Here is a 21253-nt window from a genome sequence, read left to right on the forward strand (position 1 = left end):
ACGCAACCCCTGTGGGATGGTTTGTGAGCTGAGCAGCCGTGTTAGAAACTAAAGATGACCCGCGACTTCGACTCCATGGTTGTGTAGTGTTGGCTATTGTCCAATCCTCAATCAAATGATACGTCCGAATTCCGATCAACAACTTGTGCACACATTTTAATCAATCCATTTTATTAATCAATCAAATGTTTAAAACAATTAATCAATGGATATAACTGAAACCTTGTTTTTTCTTTTTTTTGACATGAGAACATCCCCATTCACTTTAAAGACCTACATATCTCTTATTTTTGAGAAGTTGGACGCATTTAGCCTTTCTCAATCTTTGAATTTGTTTAAATCTTAAGCATCCCCTGATAGAAGAGAATCATTTTTCATAGAGAAAATTGCACTCACCTCCCCTAAGTTCTATTAAAATGAGAGTGACATCCCCTCTAGTTTTAAAATAAACACTAACCTTCCTTAAGTTTTCATCAAATAGACAAACATCACCCTTCTTCATTAACACCATTAAAATGTCTGTTAACTATTAGCATTATTTTTTTTGAATAAAAAAAAAATCTTGCAGGTGTAAACATGCTGTACAACCAACCAGTATCTTACTTTGTTTTCTCTATACTCTGTTGCTTATTTCATTCGCAGGTTTAGCTTTTCAAATTCTTTAGTGAATACTGACATAATACTCTCTCATCAATTTGAAAGTTGGGTGATATACATCAATTCTATTTCATTTAAAAACAATAAAGAATCAAGATACATGTAATTAGATATTTGCCAAGCCATGTTATAATCTGCCATATGATAACATACATATATAATTTGCCATATGATATGTGCGGATCAGTTTGAACATCTCAAGAACATGAGAATCATCGAGAGCGGAACAAGGATGAACGATGTACCATTGAGAGCGACGAAGACATTGATAACGAAAAAGCACGTCGACAGAAACAGTGGTCAGTGACGATTAAGGTAGATGATTAGAGATGACAACGAAAAGTAAAGTGAAGATGAGTGACTATGGAGAGAAGACAAAAGGTTTCTATTAGAATAGCATGATTTTTGGCTGTGTTTTGAGAGATGACACACAAAGATTGTATGAACAAATGATAGGTTTTGTATCTAACAGAGAATTAACGAAATGTAATAGAGGGGAGGTATGTGGTGGTTTAGAAAATAGAGGGGAGGTTTGATGTATTTAGCTAAAACTTAGGGGAGGTTGTTATAATTTTCCCTTTTTCATAACCCTTTTTGTTTTAGCTATGTTCTTTCAGATTTCATTTGTTCTATACTCTGTAAATTTATTGTCCCGTGGCTGAATAAACTCCGATTTCAAGGCACAATTGCCCATACTTGCATCCCATTCTACCCGCACTAGATTTTCACATTTGTCATCTTTAGCCCAACACTCTCCATAGCGAAGCATGTGAAATGTTCTTCTTGTACTACCATAGAAAACCTCCTCCAACGATATTGAGATAATTGCATGATCTGAATATAGGAAGATGCACCATACAAATTGGAGCAAAAACATTTATAAAGGTTTTAGAAGCCATCCCACAAACCATTCAACATTGGTACCTTCTCTCCCATTGGTCCATGTGAATGGGTAGCCTATGAATCCTAAGTCACTGAGACCACACTCTACCTCTACATCCCTCCCAAGATGATCATAGCTTTTTGGGGTTCCACCTATTTTTTCATCCCCTGGCAGCATGTCATTTAAGTCACCAAAGCACACCTATAAATTTGGGTTTAAAATAGTCAAAGTGCTTATCAATTCTCAAGTATTTTTTTCCTAAGCCTGGAATCCATAAATCCCAATAATAAACCATCAGGGCCTCCTATTTTACCCTTACACTTTACCATGGATATAGTTTAAGGGTAATACAAAAATAAAATGTTTTACCGATCATTCTACAACATTGCAGTACCACCATCCCATTTTCCCTCACTAGAACAACCAACCACCAAGCTCAGATTAAAACCAGAACCAACTTTGATTCTATCCATCTCAACTTCATAAAGCTTAACCTTCATTAAGAACAATAATCTGAGATTTTCAATATAGATGAGCCTTAACAAGGCTCGAACTTACCAAGAGTTTTCCAACCCCTTGCGGTTTCCACTTATCATTTTCACCGAGGTAGGAGGTGTTGGTCATCCAGCGTAGATTGCAAAATTGTTGTTTTGATTTGACAATATAATACATTTTAAATATTAATATATGTGTAATGACGAGTAAGACCATTTTTACACATGTAACCAATCAAATCATGTCAAATAGATATTTGTAGAGCTATTTTAAGAAATAACCTTAGAGCATCTACAAAGGTAAACCCTATTTTAACATTTTAAATATTAATATATGTGTAATGCGAGTAAGACCATTTTTACACATGTAACCAATCAAATCATGTCAAATAGATATTTGTAGAGCTATTTTAAGAAATAACCTTAGAGCATCTACAAAGGTAAACCCTATTTTTAAATATTAAAATGGATCTCACATGTAGGCAACACTCATTTATTTTTGGGTAAATGGTCAATTTGGTCCCTGACTCTGCAACTCGCTGTCACAAAGGTCTCTGACTCGTGATTAAATACAAAATAGTCTCTGAATTTACACTTCCGTTATCAGTTTAGCCTTTGACGTTAAATAATTATGTTCATTGATGATGTGGCAAAGGTTTTGTGCTATCAAGGTGTATGATGTGTAAGGGGGACTAAAATGAGGTTTTGTGCTATCAAGGTGTATGATGTGTAAGAGGGACTAAAATGAGAGAAGAAAACCGAATTGAATGACGTGAGTTTGAAACCCAAATTATGTTAACCCATTTATTAGGTAGAGAGAACTGGGAATTTGAGTGAATTAGGGATTTGAGAATTTGGGATTGAATTTCACGTCCTTCACTTCAATTTTCTTGTCACTTTAGTCCCACTTACACATCATACACCTTGTTAGCACAAAAGTTTTGTCACATCATCGGTTAACATAATTATTTAACGTTAGAAATGACTATTTTGTATTTAATCATGAGTTAAAGACCTTTGTGACAGTGAGTTGAAGAGTCAGAGATCAAAGTACCCATTTAGCCTTTAAGAACCCAAATCATGTGTTGTAACTGCTATACACAGTTTCAGGTATTAGGCGATTCAAGCAACATAAAAGCAATCTAACAGTTCCGATTTATGTAGTGCATTTTCAACTTCAACCAATTATTTTTGATCGGATGGTACTTACCGATTACTGCATTAAAGCATCACCGCGTGGAATCCATTTCGTGATGAACAAGGCAAATCCTTTAGGGGTTTGAACCTCAGACCTTGCATATATTATACATTGTCAATACAACCTGAGCTAAGCTCACGTGGACCCTTTACTGATATTTCACGGTACTTTATGTTTTTTTGATTCCGTAAAAGAAAAAAAATAAAAAATTAATTAATTTTGGATCCTCAGCTACTACAATGTCTGCTACTAAATCTGAGCCATTGGATTAAATAATTAATTAATTAAAATAAATAAAATAATAAAAAATGAAAACTGCCCAATTACGGCGTGTTCTGCGCGCGTTATTTTGTTTTCGAATGGCAAACAAGAACACACGACTCAGTGAGTGTGAATGACAAAATCTTCAGATACACAGTCTCTTTCAACAATCACTCACCTATTGGAACCCCTAAATTTCTTTTGGGTGCGGTCCATGCGGAGACAAGTTGCGAAACGTGATTTGAAGAACCATGGATCAAAATTGTCATCGTTCAGTGATCAGTGGTCCTCTATTCAATTCTCATCATCTCACTTCTCATCTTTCTTGCAGTTCAAAATCTGGCATATACATGTTATTGTGGTTCTGTGAATTGGGTTAAACAGGGAGATAAGTTTTTCAGGTCTTAACATTGATAAAACTAAAAGAAATTTTGTTAGAAATCACTGCTTGTATCAGTAAAAAATGAAATCACTGCTTAGTGCTTCTTATAAAATGGATAAGTTATTGAGTGTGGCTCTCTGTGTTTTGGTATGTGCTTTGAGGTGGATGGTGAATTGGTGATTAATTTTACCGCGGAGTCACAAGTGATTTTAACTAATATTTCTTCTGCAATTTTCTGGTATTGGTGGCTTAACTTTACAATTGTCTTAGTCTAAAATTCAGACAATTATTAGAATTGTTTTTGGAGGATGATCACGGTTTTCATTGAGTTCGAGCTGCACATCCACATCTCAAGCCATGCTCTTGTCATAGGATTATGTTAGTATTTTGCCATATGAGTTGTTGGGTTGCAATTAGATTTATTGGTTGTACTGAATTTTGTATGACATTTAGCAGGTTTTGTTATCAAAGTTTAGTTCTCCTTAAATAGAGATATGGTCATTGGGTGATGGAGCAAGTTGTGTGGACTTATAAATGCCTTGTGGCTTGGTGGAGTTTGGTTTGGTTAGTGCATACTAGTTTGTAAGATTTGAAAGTGCAAAAGATATTGTACAAACAAGAAACTCATTTACCGGTTTGGAATTTTTATTTTTTTGAACAAGTACTGGTTTGGAGTATTATATCATTTTTTTAAGGAAATATTATTATAGCATTTCATTAGATATCAAATTGTTAATACATGTTGAAACATAATAAAAAATACGGAAGCTAGACTCGGAAAGGGCTGCCTTTGCTAATTCATGGGCAACCCCATTCGCTTGCCTCTTAGAAAACTCAACACGAGAGTTTGGTAAATAAAGAGAACAATAGTGCCTATTACTATCCATAATGACCCCAAATTCCGTGAAATCACCATTGCCTCGGTTGAAGTAGTCTGCTACACGCTTTGAATCTACCTCAAAATCAACATTTTGGAGCTGTAGTTCATGAACCCAACGAATGATGTGATGCAGCTCCAATGCTTCTCCAATATCAACTGAACATAACGGTGTGTGCCACATTGTTTTTGCACGAACAAAACATCCATCTTCGTCTACACCCTCTTTGTTAGTGGAAGATGAGAACGAAGCGTCCACGTTACATTTCAGCCGTCCACACATTGGTTTTTTCCACCTATTCTCCTCATTACTTCCTGCCGTGACCTGCTGTGTAGTTGGCAGCATGACAGCAGCTGCATTTCCTTGCTGAGATGCCTGCACTTCCTGCTTCTTGTTTGCATTTCTCTAGTCTTCAAGGAGATGTTTGGCTCGCTCAATTACACTTCCATTTGACTCTGTTACTTGCTGCCATAACTTATTATTCCTACTCTTCCAAATGCTCCACATAGTTTTGACAAGTAGCTCGGATTGCACCGCTGTACCGTGTTCCAACAGATAAAAAATAATTTCCGGTGCATCATGAAATCTATGCAGAAGTGGTTCTATTACTTGTCATAAACCTGTACTTCTCCAAATACCAACTGCTGTATAACAGTGGAAAAACAGATGATAACAGTCCTCGTGACGGTCGTTACAAAATACACACAACGACGGAGAGTTTACTCCTCTATTACTATTATATCACGTTGCTTGGATTTTAAATTAAAAAACTTATTTTAATGACGGTACAAACTCATTTTAGAGAAGCTAAACACATAACAATATATCATTTGATTATTTAAAACAAGAAAAGCAAATGGATGTTTTACTTGCATTGACATTTGACAGTACCTAATCAAACAGCAAAGAAATAGTACAATAATTGTAAAAGGGGCTCATGTAAAGCAACACCTAATTAAAAATTCATGATAACACTTAAATAACTAATCAAAAATAGCAGCTGATAAAAAAAACTCATGTCAACAACACTGAATTTGTATCATAAGGTCTTCAACATCTCAGCACAACTACAGGCCTCCATTCAAGTTTCTGGTACCATCATCAAGTTGCTCCTATAATTTAAAAAATGCAAGTTAATATTATATATATAGATTTGAAAGTGAATCGTATAATTTGAAATTTACCATCAATAAGCTAGTAAAACTAGCGACACCAAATTGACTAGATGTTCCATCTTCTCCCTACATAAAAACCAAAATAATTTAAACACTAAACATAGTTAAGGTCATTCACAAATTCAAATTGTTATTAGCTAACCATAGATGGTTTGATTGTATGCATTATTAAGCCATATAGGTGCACTTGTAGTTGGCGATGCATATGGCTGTTGACATTGTAAATCACTAATGTTGGACACAACATATTGCTTTTGACTTTGTGAAGCACCTGTGTTTGACACTTCATCCCGCCTCTTTATATTTTTGGAACCTTGCTTACCTTTGTTCTTCTACACAAAAAAAAAGGAATATAAAGGTGAGCTTATGTAGTCAACAAAAACAAAAAATAAAACTAAATATATTAATAATACCATAGGTTCTTGAATTTGTGAAGCAGTGGACTTTGCGCGTTTCTTTCTCTTGGCCAGTTTCGTTTGTACCCAACCTTTCCAACGTTTTGAACCCTTTGGACCTTCTTTGTTCTTAAACCCCTTTACTTGTGTTGCACCATTGATGACATGCTGTCATTACGTAATTTTTAGGACTTATTTTGACATTTTGATAGAGTTCTAAGCAACATTAAGTGTCCAGGAGCAGTTAAAAGCATCAAATATGGAAGAACTGGAAGAAGCCAATCGTACTGCGATTTGCTAATCGCAATACGATTTCTTGAAGTCAGAGAGCATGTTTTTTGAGGAGTTGGATCGCAATACGATCCATGCCATCGTGATACGATTTCAAGAAGGGCTTTAAAGGAAATTAGGGTTCAAAGAGACCATCGTGGTACGATTTCTAAATCGTGGTGCGATTTTGGGCGATCCAGAAGTTGCCTATTTAAGCTGAAGTCACTCTCAAACATAGGGATTACGATTTTGGAGAGCTAAAGTGCGATTTTAACACCCAGAAGGCTGCAGCGGAGAGGATTTCATCATCTCTAACCCAGTTTATGTATGTTTTAATTCTTTCATTGATTATGCTATTTGTAAACTCAATTATGAGTAGCTAAATCTCTTAGAGATTAGGTCGGAGATGAACCTATGTAACCCTAATTGATATTATGTTGCTGTGAAACTCTATTGTTTATTAATGAATTTCTAGTCTTTATTCAATTCAATTGTTCTTAATGCTTTTTATATCCTGATCAAATATAAACATGATTTCGTGAGATCGAATGACTACTGACCATAGCTTTCGACTTAGACCTAATTGAATTGTTCTGATAAACATGGTTAGTCTAGGAATAGATAATCGTTTGTTAGTGATATTAGGTTAACGTTCATAAAACCTTCAAGGATTATTAGACCACCTAAGGAATTAGGGGCTGTAGTTTAAGAAGAGGGTCCTAACTCAAGGGATTGATTAGGGCTAATTTGTTAACTATCGTGAAACTCGAAAATCATTAGTAATAATAGGTGCAGTAACCAATTAGGGGAAACATAGAGGATTCGAAGACCTGATCTCATCTCTCTCCATATTTTCTTAATCAAATCTTATTCTTTTATTTGATTTCATAAAATCAAACCCAATCTACTGCCTAGTGGCAAACAAAAATAAACTTTTATACATCCTATTTTTATAACGCGATTGAATTATTGAAGTTAAAAACAGTCCTCGTGGGATCGATATTTTTACTACTTCGATAGTATTTGGTGCACTTGCCAGAGATCTATCAAGTTTTTGGCGCCGTTGCCGGGGACTGTTGAATTATTTCAACAAGGCAATTACGTTATAATTTAGGGTTTTTGCAATTTAATTTTTCTGTTTTTAATTTTTTATTTTTCTGTTTTCATATTCACTTGATTACTTTGCGTTGTGCAGTGCTACTAAGGTATTTTGCTGTTTATGCGAGGTAAACAGAGCTCAGACGACTTAGAATACGATCCGGAAATTGAAAGGACTGCTAGAGCACTTCGGAAAGCCGTCCGATCGCAAAGGTTAGCTCAGTCCGTTCCACCGGGTGTTCGAGAACAAGTACCGGAGCAACTCTCAAGTGAATCTGAAACAATCTCTTCTCCTAAATCTGCAACTATGGAAGGAGAAGGAGTTGTACCACCGAGACCTAAGCTTGGAGACTACGGGTTAGCCACTCATCGCGGTCAACTGACCCACACTTTTCAACCAGCTAACCCCGTAGCGTTCGACATCAAGACAACTGTCCTCAACGGTTTGAGGGACAAGCAATTCGATGGGACTGAAGCTATGAGTCCTCATGAACACTTGAGCCGTTTTGCTGAAACCTGCGAGTTTTGTGTGCAACCAGCCACCGTGACTGAAGCACAAAAGAAGCTAAGGCTATTTCCTTTCACCTTGACGGGAAGAGCAAAAGATTGGTTGCTAACAATTCCAAACGGGACTGTCCAAACATGGGAAGAATTAGAGCTGAAGTTCTTGGAGAAATACTTCCCTATGTCTAAGTATTGGGACAAGAAGATGGAGATCTCTAACTTCAAGCAAGGAGAAGGTGAATCATTGTATGATGCTTGGGAGCGATTCAATTTGCTTCTCAAGAGATGCCCTAATCATGAGTTCACCGAGAAGCAATACCTCCAAATCTTCACTGAGGGGGTAACACCAAACACTCGAATGTTCTTAGATGCTTTCGCGGGAGGTAGTCTCAAGAGCAAAACTGATCATGAAGTCCAAGCTTTGATAGAAAACATGGCTGGAAATGAGTATCGTGCTGAAGCTAAGAAGAAAGAAAGAGGAGTGTTTGGAGTAAGTGAGCAAACTGCTATCCTTGCTAACCAAGCAGCGATGAACAAACAAATTGAAGCTCTAACTAAGGAGTTTCAAGGCTTCACTTTGGCCCATAAACAACAACAAGTAGCTGCAATCAAGTGTGACTTATGTGGTGAAGAACATCCCAACGGTGAATGTGTTCCAGAAGGGTCAAATGAAGAAGCTAACTTCATGGGAGGTTATCAAAGGCAGAATCAATACTACAATTCAGGCATCAACAAGCATCCCAATCTAAGCTACTCAAATAACAATGCTTTGAACTCTCAGATGCTCACTCCTACTCAACAACAACAAAGGAAGCCATCAGCTCTTGAGGAAACTATGATGAACTTCATGAAGATGACTCAAGGCAACTTTGAAGAGATGAAGAAGAGTCAAGAAGCTGAAAGAAAGAATAATGAAGCTTCTAGGAAGCTGCTTGAAACTCAACTGGGGCAATTAGCTAAGCAATTGGCTGAACAAAGTAAAGGCGGATTCTCAGGTAACACTAAAGATAACCCTAAGAATGAGTCTTGTAATGCTATTGAATTGAGGAGCAAAAAGGTTTTGACACCTTTAGTTCCAAAAGCTCCAAAGAAGGTTGATGATGTAGTTGAGGTAGAGGAGGATGATTTAGTTGAAAAAAGTGATGAGGGCGTAGTTGAAAAAGAAAATGATCATGGAGTAGTTGAAAACGAAAGGAAGAAAAAAATAGAGGGAGAAAAAAGTGAGAAGTTAATTGATGAAGATTCAATCTTGAGGAAGTCAAAGAGTCAAATTTTGAAAGATGGAGACAAACCACAGGTTATTCCATCATATGTGAAGCTTCCATACCCTCACCTTTCAAAGAAGAAAGAAAAGGATGAAGGCCAATTCAAGAAGTTCATGCAACTTTTCTCACAACTTCAGGTGAATATTCCTTTCGGCGAAGCTCTTGATCAAATGCCGTTATATGCTAAGTTCATGAAAGACTTGTTAACCAAATGAAGGAAGCCTAAGGATGATGAGAACATAGCACTTTCTGAAAATTGTAGTGCTATTCTTCAAAAGAAGCTGCCACCTAAGTTGAAGGATCCTGGTGCTTTCACTATCCCTTGTTCCATTGGACCGGTAGACATTGGAAGAGCTTTATGTGACTTGGGAGCAAGTATAAATCTGATGCCTCTTTCAATGATGAAGAAGCTTAAGTGTGGGGAACCAAAACCAACAAGAATGACCATTACTTTAGCTGATCGGTCAATCTCTTATCCTTTCGGTGTGCTTGAAGATGTGCTAGTCAAGGTTAATGACTTGGTGTTCCCGGCAGATTTTGTGATCTTAGATATGGCTGAAGATGAGGATATGCCACTCATTCTAGGAAGACCTTTCCTTGCAACTGGCCGTGCTTTGATTGACATTGAGAAAGGAGAGCTAATGTTGAGATTCCATAAGGAGCAAGTAGTGTTTAATATATTTGAGGCCATGAAGCACAAAGATGAAAATCCCAAGTGTTACCGGATTGACATTGTTGAAGAAATAGTTAAAGATGACTCTTGTGAACATCAACCAATACACCCTCTTGAACGTGCAATTGTGAATTCTATAGAAAAAGGTGAAGATGATGAAGATCTTGAAGTAAGTGATTGTGTGAAGCAACTAGCAGCAAGCAAGCAAGAGTTGGGTCCGGTAAAAACAGAAGAATTAATGGGTAAGCACTCTATAGATGCTCCTATTTTGAGTGGAGAAGGAGAGAAAAATCCAGAATTAAAAGAACTCCCTTCTCACTTGAAATATGTTTTTCTCACTAAGGATGCCTCTAAACCAGTAATCATTAGCAATACCTTGACACCTTTGGAAGAAGAAAAATTGATGAGGGTGTTAAGAGACAATCAAGGAGCTTTGGGGTGGAACATTTCTGATTTAAAGGGTATTAGTCCAGCTTATTGCATGCATAAAATACACATGGAGGCTGAATACAAACCGGTGGTTCAACCTCAAAGGAGACTTAACCCAATAATGAAGGAAGTGGTAAAGAAAGAGGTGCTGAAGTTACTAGATGCAGGTATGATCTACCCTATCTCAGATAGCTCATGGGTAAGTCCAGTTCATGTGGTACCCAAGAAAGGAGGAATGACGGTGGTAGCAAATGAAAAAAAATGAATTGATACCTACCCGCACCGTCACTGGTTGGAGAATGTGTATAGACTACCGGAGGTTGAATACCGCAACAAGAAAGGACCACTTTCCATTACCATTCATGGATCAAATGATTGAGAGACTGGCTGGCCAAGCCTTTTATTGCTTCTTGGATGGGTATTCAGGGTATAATCAAATTGCAGTGGCTCCGGAAGATCAAGAAAAGACTGCCTTCACTTGTCCATTCGGTGTGTTTGCTTATCGAAGGATGCCCTTTGGGCTGTGTAATGCGCCGGCAACCTTTCAAAGGTGCATGCTTTCCATCTTCTCTGATATGATAGAGAAGAACATTGAGGTATTTATGGACGACTTTTCTGTTTTTGGTAAGTCTTTTGATCAATGCTTGTTCCATTTAAATGCTGTACTTAAAAGATGCACCAAAACTAACCTTGTTTTGAATTGGGAAAAATGTCATTTTATGGTAACCGAAGGTATAGTTTTGGGGCATAAGATAAGTGCTAAAGGCATTGAAGTGGACCAAGCTAAGATAGAGGTTATAGAGAAACTTCCTCCACCAATCAATGTTAAAGGAGTGAGGAGTTTCTTGGGGCATGCCGGTTTCTATCGGCGGTTCATAAAAGACTTTTCTAAAATTTCCAAACCCCTCTGTAACCTCTTGGTCAAAGAAAACGAGTTTAATTTTGATTCTGAATGTCTAAATGCTTTTTCTTTGATTAAAAACAAGTTGGTAACTGCACCAATAATCATTGCACCTGATTGGGATTTACCTTTTGAACTTATGTGTGATGCAAGTGATTATGCTGTTGGTGCAGTCCTAGGCCAACGCAAGAACAAATTTTTTCATGCAATTTACTATGCAAGCAAGGTTTTAAATGAAAATCAAGTTAACTATTCCACAACTGAAAAGGAATTGCTTGCGGTAATCTTTGCATTGGAAAAATTTCGTTCTTATCTAATAGGCTCCAAAGTCATTGTTTTTACAGATCATGCAGCTCTCAAATATCTCTTAACAAAAGGGGATTCAAAGCCTCGACTGTTGAGGTGGATCCTATTATTGCAAGAATTTGATCTTGAAATTCGTGACAAGAAGGGAGTCGAGAACGTGGTAGCTGACCACCTCTCAAGGCTGGAGAATGACGAGGTAACAAAGAAGGAGAAGGCCATCAAGGCCGAGTTCCCCGATGAACAGCTGTTTGCTATTGGAGAAAGACCTTGGTTTGCTGACATGGCAAACTTTAAGGCCGGCAACATAGTTCCTGATGATCTGACCTACCCTCAGAGGAAAAAGTTCTTCAAAGATGCAAACCACTACTTGTGGGATGACCCTTATCTGTTTAAGGTAGGTACTGACGGTTTGATTAGACGTTGTGTTGCAGGTGAGGAAGCACATAGTATCATGTGGCACTGCCATAACTCAGCTTATGGAGGCCACCACAGTGGAGAAAGAACAGCTGCAAAAATTTTGCAAAGTGGATTCTGGTGGCCCACCCTTTTCAAAGATTGCCACGACTTCGTCACAAGATGTGACAAATGCCAAAGGACAGGTAACATATCAAAGAGGAATGAAATGCCCCTAAAAGGAATCATTGAAGTTGAACCATTTGATTGTTGGGGTATTGATTTTATGGGACCATTCCCTTCCTCTTACTCTTATCTCCATATTCTAGTCTGTGTTGATTATGTCACAAAGTGGGTTGAAGCGATACCATGTGTTGCTAATGATGCCAAAACGGTTGTCAACTTCCTTCAAAAGAATATTTTCACTAGGTTTGGAACCCCTAGAGTATTGATCAGTGATGGGGGGAAGCATTTTTGCAATAATTTTCTTGAAAATGTGCTCAAAAAATATAACATTAAGCACAAAGTTGCAACTCCCTATCACCCACAAACTAGTGGTCAAGCAGAGGTTTCAAACCGACAGCTGAAACAGATTCTGGAGAAGACAGTTGCGTCAAATAGGAAAGATTGGTCTAGGAAATTAGATGACGCACTGTGGGCATATAGGACAGCCTTTAAGACCCATCTTGGGTTCTCACCCTATCAGTTAGTATATGGGAAGGCATGTCATCTTCCAGTCGAGCTGGAACATAAAGCTTATTGGGCCATTAAGGCCTTGAATTTTGATCAAGTAGCCGCTGGTAAGAAAAGAATTTTGAAACTTAATGAACTTGAGGAGATGAGGCTTAGAGCGTATGAAAATGCACTCATCTATAAAGCCAGGACAAAAAGGTATCATGACAAAAACTTAGTGCCTAGGGATATTAACTGTGGACAACTAGTTTTGTTGTATAATTCCAGGTTGAAGCTGTTTCCTGGGAAGCTCAAGTCAAAATGGTCTGGACCATTCTTGGTCAAAAGTGTGTCACCATATGGAGCTGTTGAACTAGTGACACCTGAAGGAGATCGAAGTTTCAAAGTTAATGGACAAAGAGTTAAACCATACCTAGGTGGCGACCTACCTAAAGGAAGGGTGGCACTCATTCTGAAGGACCTCTGAGGATCCTTAGCAGTCAAGCTAGTGACGATAAAGAAGCGCTGGGTGGGAGGCAACCCACTAGATTTACTTTGATACATTCAGTTTTTATTTTCTTTTTAATGTCAAAGTCCATTGAACTTATTTCCCTATTGTAATTGCTCCTGCACTTGTTTATTATTAATGAATTTGTTTTGTTTCATGTGACCTATTCCAGTTTAGTAACAGTTGTTTGATGAAACGGTATTCCAAAAGTTCTAAAGGAGGGGTGACTTGATTCAAAGGCGAAGTGTACGGCGTTGCTAGGTAGTCACATACTCCCACAAATCTCAGCCATAAGGTTCATTGCCAAATCTTGTTTTTCAATTTACTTATATTTAGATTAGTTTTCCATGCAACTACATTTCTAGAACTTGCATTGTTTCTCTATTATTGATTGGTCTTTGTCAATTACACACTGAGGCAAAAATGCTTGGTCCTGTGAGCCTTTTTGAAGCCTACCCTGTTTTAATTTGTTGAATTTATCCTTTCTTAACCAATTGTGAGCCGGTAGGATTAGAACTTTTTGTTCGGTGACAAACTACATTACAAGCCTAGAGACTTTTAGGACTTGTCCCTTAATGTATTTTCTGAGTTAAGGCATTGTAGAATGTTGCTAAAGATTAAGTTTGGGGTTGCTATTGGAATTTGCAACCAACTAAGTTTGGGGTGGGGGTACTAGAGAATAAGAGAACAAAAATGAAAGAAATATGAAATTGTCATGCAAAATACACACAAAAATGGTGTATCAAAAAAAAAAAAAAGAAATTGAATGATGAAAAAGGGACAAAACATTGAAAATCCGAGTAACTTCAAACTCGAGTGTCCCTAAATGTTAAAAATATTCTCTAGTACCTTTACATTGATTGTTGTTCCACAAGGTGAATGAATGAAGGAATGAATTTTGTGCTTTAACTTCCGTAGGAATGCCTAACTCAAATTTTGTGTAGCCTACTTATCCAAATATATCCCACCTTTCACCTAAGCCCCGTTATAACCCTAAAGACCTCAAAAGTGTGTAATGATATTGACTTTGATTGATATTTAGAAACTTTTCAAGCGTATGGTAATATGTAGACCTGCATGTCGACTGGTAGAACCCTATTTCATATTGATGCGTGGAGTTGTGAATTGGTGGATGCGAACAAGTCAAACTAGCTCATCTTTAGCTAGAAGGAGAATGAACTTTTGGGTACTATCGTTTTGTCAGGTAACTGTTATTTTACTGTCATTTGTCACTGTTGCAAGCAAATTCCTTGAGGACAAGGAATGGTTTAAGTTTGGGGTTGTGATGACATGCTGTCATTACGTAATTTTTAGGACTTATTTTGACATTTTGATAGAGTTCTAAGCAACATTAAGTGTCCAGGAGCAGTTAAAAGCATCAAATATGGAAGAACTGGAAGAAGCCAATCGTACTGCGATTTGCTAATCGCAATACGATTTCTTGAAGTCAGAGAGCATGTTTTTTGAGGAGTTGGATCGCAATACGATCCATGCCATCGTGATACGATTTCAAGAAGGGCTTTAAAGGAAATTAGGGTTCAAAGAGACCATCGTGGTACGATTTCTAAATCGTGGTGCGATTTTGGGCGATCCAGAAGTTGCCTATTTAAGCTGAAGTCACTCTCAAACATAGGGATTACGATTTTGGAGAGCTAAAGTGCGATTTTAACACCCAGAAGGCTGCAGCGGAGAGGATTTCATCATCTCTAACCCAGTTTATGTATGTTTTAATTCTTTCATTGATTATGCTATTTGTAAACTCAATTATGAGTAGCTAAATCTCTTAGAGATTAGGTCGGAGATGAACCTATGTAACCCTAATTGATATTATGTTGCTGTGAAACTCTATTGTTTATTAATGAATTTCTAGTCTTTATTCAATTCAATTGTTCTTAATGCTTTTTATATCCTGATCAAATATAAACATGATTTCGTGAGATCGAATGACTACTGACCATAGCTTTCGACTTAGACCTAATTGAATTGTTCTGATAAACATGGTTAGTCTAGGAATAGATAATCGTTTGTTAGTGATATTAGGTTAACGTTCATAAAACCTTCAAGGATTATTAGACCACCTAAGGAATTAGGGGCTGTAGTTTAAGAAGAGGGTCCTAACTCAAGGGATTGATTAGGGCTAATTTGTTAACTATCGTGAAACTCGAAAATCATTAGTAATAATAGGTGCAGTAACCAATTAGGGGAAACATAGAGGATTCGAAGACCTGATCTCATCTCTCTCCATATTTTCTTAATCAAATCTTATTCTTTTATTTGATTTCATAAAATCAAACCCAATCTACTGCCTAGTGGCAAACAAAAATAAACTTTTATACATCCTATTTTTATAACGCGATTGAATTATTGAAGTTAAAAACAGTCCTCGTGGGATCGATATTTTTACTACTTCGATAGTATTTGGTGCACTTGCCAGAGATCTATCAACCATCATTAGTACTTGATATCTCTTTAATATTGTTAGAGGTTCCATTCACTTGTTCACTACTTATTTGCATATTTTGAAACTTCAACATTTGCTCATCCAATTCATCAACAACTTCCTTAAGAAACTCGACAGCTTCTGGACTTCTACATCCTTCTGTGACGATCCTAATAAAGCGGGGACAAATTTCCTTATAACATTGTGCTCGAGATAAATCCAAGTCTTCTACCACATGACTAACACCAATAGTTTGTGAAGCTCTACTTCTTGCTATATTTGTCCACCTCTTTAAAATATAAGGCTCAGGCACTGAAGTAATGTCCATATGAATGAAGACTTTTAAGCAATGACAACAAAGTATGCCAAAGCTCTCAAATTTACGACAAGAGCAACAAATTGTATTCTTTTCCAAATCGAAGGTCACTTGCCATTCTCCCATATTCCTTTTCTTGGCAATAACATAAGTAGATGATGATGTTTGTATGTCCATGCTTTTCACAAAGCATGCTTCAAATTCACACTTCAATTCTTTATACCGCTTTTCTTCTACAACATCTTCAAAACGCTCAAAAAATTTAATTAAATCCAAGTCCTTACTCATAAAATTTTTAATATCTGCATTCACGCTTTCACTAAGTTGAGTGCTTCGCATCCCTAATGTCAAAGTCTTCTTCATGTAACAAGATGCCCATTTCTCCTTTATATTGTACATTCTTTGCAACCAATCATTTTTCTGAACACCATACTTTTTAAGGAGGGATGTCCAACCATCTTCAAATTGTTCTTCATCTTCATAACCATACATGCATTTCTTAAAGCCAGTAAGAAAATAAGATTCCCCCTTCATTAAATTTCCTAAGTGTTTAATTCCATTTTGCATCAAGTGCCACGTACATAAACCATGGTAAGCTCCGGGCATTAACCTCGGCTAATGCTTTTGCCATTGATTTGTCTTGATCAGTAAAAACTGTTTGAGGCATTTTCTGCTTATGTGCTTCTAGAAATGTCTCGAAGAGCCCCTCGTATGACTCAGCAGTTTCATCATATAATAATGCAGCTCCAAAAATTACAGCTCCTCGATGGTGGTTAAATCCCGAGATGATTGCTAGTGGTCTGTGTGAACTATTTGTGCAATATGTTGAATCAAGAGAAACAACATCACCAAAATAATTGTAATCAATCAACATCCTAGCATCTGCCCAAAACACATTGGTGATCTGATCTTCAATATCTAGCTGATAAGCATGGTAGAAAGTTGGATTTTCTACTGACTTTCTTTGAAAGTATTGCAGTAAATAGCCAGCCTCCCCTCGTACCAAACTTCTTTCTCTTTTTTTCCGAAGATAATTCTTTTGATCAAGACGAATAAAACCAGAGTTAGTTCTGCCTCCTACTTCTTTACTCAGTAAATCAAACGATTTCCTTTGTTGTACACCGACACTATCAGCTAGTTCAATTTGTTGACATTGAATTTCAGAAACCTTTTGTTGAGAAGACATCATATGAGTTGTTTCTGGCAAACGTAACTCGTGGTTGTGGTCTTCCACAAAATCATGCACCATCAATTTTCCATCCACATTCTTAAGTCCTAACCTTGCTTCACAATTTGTTCTGGTCTCTAGTCTTGGATTCTTTGTTTTATGATCTTGCTTGTCTGGCTTTCGTATGCCTTCTTTGCAGCAAACAAACCTACAAGATGAAACTGAACCATCCTTTTTTCTGTGTGTATAATCTTTCCTCACCCCGAATCCAACCTTACCACCGTAAGTTTTCCAGAACTCCCAAGCATCTTCAAAGCTACCGAAAACCATATCTACTTTTGGCTTCCAATCTTCATTCATCTTGTATCAAAAGTCTTACAAATTCCTAAAAAAAATAAATGTATATCTTATTTGCGGTAGCCAAATGTATACCTTATTTAATTATACATGAGTATAAACAATCTAAATTATCGTAAAGGAGTATATATAACTCACAAAAGAAACATATATATAATATTTAATGAATCACATTTTAAAATCAATTCTCAACTCTCTTGGTTAGTTTTTTGTAATCGTGAATGAGGACAAACATGTGAAATAATTTGTTTCTTATATAAGTAATAAGGACAAACATATGAAAAATAAGTAAAAGAAATGGATCAGCATATGAAATTAGTAATGACCATTGGAGAAAAAACAACAAACGTACCTGAGATTTGAGACAATCGAAAAAAGTAAATAAGGACAAAGAATATTAGTGTTCTTTGTATCTTGGCACAACATGCAGTAATTGGGCAGTTTTCATATTTTTATTATTATCTATTTTAATTAATTAATTAATTATTTAATCAAATGGCTCAGATTTAGCAGCAGACATTGCAGTACACGATGCTGCAGCTGAGGATCCAAATAGCTAAAACCCTAAACCCTACTCATTCTCTATTTCAATTTTCAACTTCTTTCATTTCCTTTCTTCACTCACAACTCACACACACGCAAACTATGGCGAACCAAATCATCACTCGTGTCATTCCTAGAACCTTAACTCCCTTCTTCTCTCGCTCCCTCTCCACAACCACCACTCCCTCTTCCTCCATTCCCTCCTTCCTTCGCCGTCTCCGTCCTCTTGCCACCGCTGCCGTAACCTCCCGCCACATTCTCCTCCCTTCCTTCCGTGCTCTCTCAACTGTCCTACCACCTCTTCCCTCAACGATCAAAACCCTAACTGGCCTAACCTTCGACCTGTGATTGATGGATGCGATTTTGAACACTGGCTCGTGGTTATGAAGAAGCCTGATGGTGATCCCAGTAGAGATGAAATTATCGATGGTTATATCAAAACATTCGCGGAGGTTATCGGAAAGTAATAATCATAATATATTTTTATACATCGTTCTAATGATTTATTCGTTTCTCTGATGTTGCTTTAGGTTTTGAGTTTCTATTATTAGTCTCAGTTGAATTAATATATTTGATAATTTCTGTTTGGTTGTATATATAAAAATAAAATATAGTTGTCTACAAGAATATTGATCTGCTGATACATACACGAACACCATACACTACACTGCCACTAGATATGAGATCCACACCGCCGGTAATAATTTAAGAAAATTAATGATTTGAATATAATCACATGTGACACCGACACGCGTTCCATTAGAAATGTTGGTGCTATTGATTCTAAATAATGTCTGTGAATGGATGGTTGATTGTGTTTTGGTTTGTTATGTTGACAGTGAAGAAGAAGCTAGGAAGAATATATATTCTGTTTCAACTAGACACTACTATGCTTTTGGAGCTCTTTGTTCTGAAGAGCTTTCCTACAAACTCAAAGGTATATACATGATTCCAAATTTTTTTCTTAAAACTTTGTTTGTCTTTTGTATACTATACCATAAAGGGTTTTAATTTCCTGTTTTTCAAATTTTCAGAACTTCCCAAAGTTCGGTGGGTTCTTCCTGATTCTTATTTGAATGTGAAGGAGAAAGATTATGGAGGTAATTTCTCTTGTACCATCACCTTAGCTTCTAATTATAATCACTCAGTGTAAGTGGTGTGAATAACATGTTCAACTGTACAAGGAATAACATGTTCAACTTGTATTTAGATAATACATATATTTATATCAACTAAGTACCAAATTGTTTTATAGACAAATGTTAGTGGTTAATTTGTTAGGCGAGTGGAAAATGTTAGTCGCAGGGATCAAAACACAAAATGTTTCTCTTGCGTATCATGTAAATAATCTATAATCGAACTTACTACACTAATATTTTTAGCGATTCTCCTTTTAATGTAGGCTAAAAAACAATCAATGAAAGTTTAACAGAAGAGCAGTCGGGGCCTTGGCCATGGCTCTTGTAGAAAACAACGTCCGTCTGCCCTGTGAATCGATGTTTTGTAACTTTTGAAGTACATTAAGTGTTGAGGTTCACCAGAGACTAGTCATTTTAGCAATCATTTGTTATTAACCTTTGGTTTGCTTTTTAATCTATTGATTTTTTTAATTATGATTAGCAATATGAACTGTTATATATTGGAGTTATAGTATTATTAGGTGGTACAATAAGCATAATGTGAAGTCTTTCCATAGCATATAATATTTCTTGTTGTAGAAGGTACATAACATGATTCTTGGTGGACTTCTTTGTTTCCCTCTCACTAGGTGAGCCCTTTATAAATGGGCAAGCAGTTCCATATGATCCCAAGTATCATGAGGTGTGGGTTAGGAACAATAGGCGGATACGCATACGCAACTCCAAATTAAGGCGGATACGCATACTCTACTCCCAATTAAGGCGGATACGCTCCTCCAAATCAAGCTGGATACTCCTCTCCAAATCAAGGCGGATACGCTCCTCCAAATCAAGCTGGATACGCCTCTTCAAATCAAGGCGGATACGCTCCTCCAAATGCAGTAGACTCTTGTCCTGACCTGTTTGAAACACATGCTGCATGAAATTATAATCCAGACAAATTCTTTTGGCCAATGTAGATAAAGTAATGAATTACGTCTAAGACATGCAGGATTTATATTATGTTTACCAAGTAATGAGATTTTATTGATCTTGTGTCTAGTTTCCCTTCTTCCTAATGAATTTGCGTTTCGGGTATTGAAGTTCACAATTTTTGAAGTTCATCATTTTGATTGTTTATTCGAAAGTTTAAGTCTCATAGTTTATTAAAACAGAATTGTCTGATCACTTCATTAAGTATCATAGTTTATTAAAAAAATATAGTTATCTGATACACTTAAGTCGAATATTCATGAGAAATTTATCATCATCTTTGTCTTAGCTAAAGTGATTCAGCAAAATATATTAATGACTGAAGCACCAATAGCACCTTTGATTCTTCACTCGAACCACATTGAACCATTGTTATTACTATATGGAACAAGCTACAAGCATAGTTTTTATGGTTACGGCCTAAGCAGAAAATCTACAGCTAGATATATTACTACGGATCATTGAATGTGTACTTTTGAGGCGTGGACGGATCTAGCTCATTTAAGTAGATTAAACTGAACTCTTTGAACTTTAAAAAAAAATACTAATATTTCTCTACATATTTTTAATTTTGAATCCTTAAGTTTTTTTTCATTGCTAGTCCAAGAACTCAAAAGTTTGAACCCTAAGTTAGGGTCGTGGATATGCCAATGTCTAGAAGTATCATATGAAAGTTGGGACAATGAAAGAGCAATTCGAAAGAGATTCAAAGTTCGATCCTGACAATTAACACAAGTTCTTTTACACTAACAAATTAACTACTAAATTTTCTCCATAAAAATACATTATTGGCTTAAATGCTCTTTTGGTCCCTTAATTATTTATTTGGTATCGTTTTGGTCCCTTAACTAAAAAAAAGAATGATTTGGTATTTTATCTTTATCTCCGTTACATGTGCCCTCACTTAACGTTTTTTGAATTTTTTTAACGGAAGGGACCAAAACAGGTAACGGAGAAAAAGATAAAATACCAAATC

The 21253-nt window shown here is 36.6% G+C and overlaps 1 non-coding gene and 2 pseudogenes across 2 annotated transcripts; 1 reads left to right on the forward strand and 2 right to left on the reverse strand.

The window, feature by feature from the left end:
- Positions 1-1270: 1270 nt before the first annotated feature.
- LOC146949619 (protein FAR-RED IMPAIRED RESPONSE 1-like) lies at positions 1271-17712 on the reverse strand (annotated as a pseudogene).
- Positions 8392-8498, reverse strand: LOC146949620 (small nucleolar RNA R71). The gene has a single exon (XR_015029525.1). It is a non-coding gene; the product is annotated as a small nucleolar RNA R71 (small nucleolar RNA).
- Positions 17713-18128: 416 nt separating the features above from the next.
- Positions 18129-20387, forward strand: LOC146949621 (multiple organellar RNA editing factor 8, chloroplastic/mitochondrial-like; annotated as a pseudogene). The gene is made up of 4 exons (XR_015027346.1): positions 18129-18629; positions 19006-19103; positions 19201-19266; positions 19935-20387. The product of XR_015027346.1 is annotated as a multiple organellar RNA editing factor 8, chloroplastic/mitochondrial-like (transcript).
- Positions 20388-21253: the final 866 nt, after the last annotated feature.

Source organism: Medicago sativa, chromosome 2, assembly GCF_051527215.1.
Source record: "Medicago sativa cultivar Bolivia chromosome 2, Bolivia_mono, whole genome shotgun sequence".
Classification (NCBI taxonomy): domain Eukaryota; kingdom Viridiplantae; phylum Streptophyta; class Magnoliopsida; order Fabales; family Fabaceae; genus Medicago; species Medicago sativa.